The sequence below is a fragment of the Lutra lutra genome, chromosome 18, assembly GCF_902655055.1.
Source record: "Lutra lutra chromosome 18, mLutLut1.2, whole genome shotgun sequence".
Taxonomy (NCBI): Eukaryota; Metazoa; Chordata; class Mammalia; order Carnivora; family Mustelidae; genus Lutra; species Lutra lutra.
The window spans coordinates 7512396-7517643 of record NC_062295.1 but is presented as its reverse complement, the minus strand read 5'-3'; positions in this window follow the sequence as shown (position 1 = coordinate 7517643).

The window sequence follows — 5248 nt, the reverse complement described above, 5'->3', positions numbered from 1 at the left end:
GAGGGGAGAGGGGAGAGAGAGAGGAGCTTATTATAAGGGATTGGCTCATGCCATTAAGGAGGCTGAGGAGTCCCTCGATCTGCTGTCTACAAGCTGGAGACCCACAGAAGCAAGAGATGTTGTTCCAGCCCAAACCCAAAGGCCTGAGAAACCCAGGAGCCAAAGGCACCCATCCCAGTCCAACTGCAAAGGCCGAGAACCAGGTTTGCCCACGTCTGAGGGCGGGAGAAGACAGCCATCTGAGCTCCGGCACAGAGAGCAAGTCTGCCCTTCCTCTGCCTTTTTGTTCTACTTGGGCCCTCAGCAGAGCAGACAATGCCCCCCACATGGGTGAGGGCGATCTTCTTTACTCAAATGATTCGGATGCTAGTCTCTTGTGGAAACACCCGCACAGACACGCCCAGACGTCAGGTTTTACCAGCCACATGGGCATCCACGTGGGCTCAATCCAGTTCACGCACAAAATTAACCTCCACTTGGCGTGGGTGACTTAGCCACCTCGGAATGAGAAGGTCCGAGGGGAGGGCCTGGCACGCAGACGGTCATTGATCCAGGTTAACCACCGTTTGGAACATTGTTGTTCTCTTGTACGACGTTTCTGTCCAGCCCAACTCTCGGTGGCTCTCTCCTGTTCGTCTCTGCTACCCAGCACACAGTAGGTCCTCATCCAGGCTGGCCTGGCACACAGTAGGTCCTCAGAATGGGTGTTTGAATGGAACAGAATCCATTTTAGCCTTAACATCTTTAAGTGGTTGGAGCTGTCCATGTGACCTTACGTGTTAGCTCTGCAGAGGGTCAAGGCGCCGCTGGGTGGGACACTTCATTGTGGTGGAAGGTAGCTGGCCGTCCAGGGCCGGGGGGAGGGTGAGACGGTTCCAGATGCCCAGAACTCCTCTCCTCCAAAACCACCCCCCAGTGGCAAAACTTCCTCTCCTACAAGCCTGTGCCTCTAACGTCTTTACAACAAGAATAGTTCTTCAGGCTTTTACTCCACAATCAGCAAAGAAGATTTAAAATGTCACCAGAACAGAGGTCTGGGGACTCAAATGCATGCTACGCAGGGAGGCACCGAGACGGCAGGAACCTTCAACACCGTTCGGGGATTCTGAACCTTGTGGCAGGTTAGGATCTCCGGGAGAAGTTTTATAAAAATTTCTAATGGAATCAGAATTTCTGGAATGGGGCCCGCTGTCGGTATTTTTAAAGCTCCCAGGAGACCCGACTGTGCAGCCAAGGAGGGAGCACCAGTGGGTTAGCCCGGAACATCCTCTTTCTTTTTAAGGGGAAACATGCCTAACGTCACATTGACCATGAGCCGTTATGACGCGAGCCGCTCGATGGCGGTCGGTGTATCCCACAGTGTCGTGTAACACTACCTCTGTCTCATTCCAAGACCCGTCCGGCACCCCCAAAAAGAAACCCCAGACCCACTCAGCAGGCAGCCCCAGTTCCCTTTTACCCCAACCACTGGGAATCACTCACCTACATTCTGTCTCCATGGATTCACCTGCTCCGGAAATCCCACCGGGACGACGTCACACAGCCTGTGGCCTTCCCTGTCTGGCGTCTTCAGGGGCCTCGTGTCTTCGAGGTTCACGCACGCTGCAGCCTGTGTCGGGACGTCGTTCCTCCTCGGGGGTGGGTCTCCCAGGTACAGAGCTACAGCATTCTGTTTATGCACTCGCCCGTCTGCGGACCCCTGGGTCGTTGCTCATCACCTCCTGTGAAAGCAGGGAAGGGAGGTGCGGTGAGCCCAGGAGGCTCCAAGAGTCACACGGCTCTGGGAAGCAGACCGGGGAGCGGACCCTTGTCTCTTGATTCCCACGCAAGCTCGCCTCTGACTCTGCTGCCTCTTCATGAGTGTATCGGCTCCCTGATGAGTGTGTCAGCAAGCTGGTGGGTGTGTCAGGCCCCTGCTGAGTTGAAAGGGGCCCCTGAGGGGCAGCTGTGTGTGCACCGAGAGGCATTACATCTGCTTGGCTGCCCCGTGGGGAGGAGCGGGAGAGAGGACGCGGGTGGAGAGTGAGAAGCTTACCCGGGCCACATTCTAACCCCTTGTCCGTCAGCTCCCTGCCCTGGGCCAGCCCACACAGACCCCCTGAATCTCAAGCCAGAGCCCTCAGGAGCAAGCAAGACGAGACCTTCAGGAGGGGACCCCAGGAGCCCAAGGGAGGGTGTAGGGAAGAGAGGCAGGGAAGGAGAGGAACCAGGATGGGGTGCCCAGTCTGGTACCCAGCAGGCATCTCTGCAAGATAGGGCCCCTGGGTTGCCCCACCTGTAGGGAAAAGACACTGGGGTGTTCACCCTCCAATCCCCCACCCGTCGTGGCTCCTGGGGCTTTAACTCCATGCTGCCTGTGGGTGGGGACATGGCCCTCACGCAGAGAGTGACAAGGCGAGGTGATGGGCATTGACATAACATGCTCTCACCTCTATTTCTCTCTTTCTCCTTCTCTTTGAGAGGATCTGCAGGTGAGGTCCTAGATAAACACAGAGGCAAGCCCACGGTGTTCAGCACTCGGTCTCCCCACCTTCACCCCGGTTTATGCAACAAGCATTTATTGAGCACCTGCTGTGTGCCAGGTGTCCTACTGAGGGCTGTGGGTGCAGAGAGATGATGGGTGGTCTTAGTCCATTCAGGTTGCAGTGACAAAATACCACAGACGGGTTGGAGGGGGGCAGCTTAAACCACAAATGTTGATTTGTCGTGGTTCTGGAGGCTGGAAGTCCAAGGTCAGGGCGGTGGCAGATCTGGTCTCTGGGAAGATGCTCGTCCTGGTTTGCAGACGGTCGCCTTCTCACTGTGTGCCCCCACGGAAGAGAAGGAGAAAGGGTTAGTTCTTTTCTCCACCACAGGGGGCTTCACAGTCACGACCTGATCACCTCCAAAAGGCCTACCTCCCAATACATGAGGGGCTTCAACATAGGAGTTTTGGGGAGACCAGGCTTCAGTCCATAGCAGTAGCGGTCCCCGCCTTTGGCAAACTCACAGTCTAAGTGGCTGAACGAGACCTCCCCTCCCTTCTGATGCAGAAGGACAGAAACAAGCCCAAAGTTCCGGCTCTATCACTCGGGGGAGACACACTCGTCGCGGTGGAGAGCCTCAGCCGCCCCTTGAATCACAAACTTAACGTACCCATCCCGACTCACCTCCCTTGTTCACCTCTTCTCGGAGCCAGGCGCTAAGAGGACCAGGCTGGTCCGGGCCCAGTTCTGTTGACCAGCTGCACAGATCCCCCGCCAGCCTCAGCCCTGTGATGGGCACGGCCCTCCCTCACTCTCCCTGCAGAGCCTCCGAGAGCTCATGCAGGACAGACGCCGACTGGTCAGCCTTCAGCCATTTTCAATCTCGGGAACCTCCAAAAATATCTAAACTCTAATGCATATTTCAGGTTAGACTTGTTTATTTTCCCTCTCTCTGAGCCAGCAAGCTAATTTCCCCAGAGGGAGAAGGCGAGCAAAGGCGGCTGCCAGAAAACAGAAGAATCGGCTTAAGCTTCTCCCTTGATTGCCCGTGGGGAGATGCCTCCCGGGCTCCGTGTCTCAGGGCTCTGAAAGAGACCCAGAGACCGGGGCCTTTCTGTTCCGTGAGCAAGACATTTGCATAAGGCCAGCCGCACAACCCAGCCCATGCCTGACTGTGGACGTAGACTTCCAGCCTCTCAGCTTGCAAGAGGAGAATCTGGGGCCAGCCGGGCACCAGCCTTGATCTTCTCTCAGTAGCCAGGCTGGGGGAAAAACAAAACAGAAACAGAACTACTGTGGTTTAAATTCCAAAGTAAGGAAGGACCCTGGTAGACCAGGTGTCTACACGGCTGGGGCCAAGGATGGAAGGATGATGGGGGTGGGGGGGTCTTGGGTGCAGAATGAGCAGACAAGTATACTATTTGGATGTGTTCCTACCACAGAAGCTTAGCGATTTTGAACCAGAATGGAGGGTGGTAAAAACACAAACTAGAAATGCTTGAATTCCCCATCCACGGGCTGCTCGAGAGTCGTGGCTCACCTTGAGACCGAGAAGGTTGTGGGCCCGGACATCTGCACAGACTTTCCTTCTGCTAGCAGAGATGTTTGGGTAAGGACGGCCTGCCAGTCCCCCCAGGTTCTTCCTGTCTGAGGCCCTCAGTGGCTCCGACGGAAACCTCATTCTCTTTGGGTCTGCATGATTCCAGACCCTTCAAAAATGAAATGCAGAACTTGAACTTCAGAAAGAACGAGATGGTGGGAAAACATCGGGGCACTGACCCGTTGCCTGGGGGCTTCATAGAGATCTGGGTAGAAGGCAGTCCCAGTCTTCCTCTCCCAACCGCAGAAAATCCAGGACATCCATGCAGAAGGGGATCTGGTGACCCGAATCATCGCCACCAAGATAAGCTTAAACCAATTCACCACTGTGTCCCACAGAGTCTTCCGAATCCGTGGGAGGTAGTAAAATGACCAAAGCCACCAAGATCGGAAGCTCTTTTTCTTTGCTCTAGAGACTTTCTGGAAAGCATGACCTCTGAGAAGAAGGGATCCAGGACCTCAAGGGTAGGAGCAAAAGAGGAGGGTAAAACCAGGGTGGCCTGGCCCTTATTAGCCAGCGTTTTCCCTTTGGGAATCCACGCTGCTGCGTACCTACCGGGCACCTGACACCTCTCTCGTTGCGTCCACACCTGTCGACTGCACTGGAAGGTATTAATATTCTACTTTGGGGAAAATCTTGTCCCTTAAATGGTGTTTTTGTTTTTGTTTTTAGTTTTTAGTCTCAATTTGCACGAGAAGAAAATTAGACTGAGAACATTCAAGTGACAGGGCGTCCAGATGGCTCGGTCTCTTGATTTCGGCTCTGGTCATGATCTCAGGTCGTGGGATCGAGTCCCAGGTCGGGCTCCGTGCTCAGCGGGGATTCTTTTTCTCTCCCTCTCCCCCTACCCCTCCCCCTGCTCACACGGGTGTTGTGTGCACACGCTCACCCTCAAGACAATAAACAGATCTTTAAAAATGAAAGAAAAAAAGAAAAAGTTCAAGTGACCTGTCCAAGGTTGCTCAGGCCATAGATGTCGGAGTCAGTATTTGAATCTGTTTCCGAAGCTGAATGAACTCTTTCCACCTCACTGCTGTAGAAGAGATGCAAGTGCTAAGGAAAATCACCACCCCATTCCTCAGGTGGTCCCACCAAGCAGTTTCTTTCACGGCTCTGCTAGTCAGCACCCGGTGCCAAAAGGCGGCATTTGCTTTTCTCTCTCGTCTCTCCTCTGCCTGGAAAC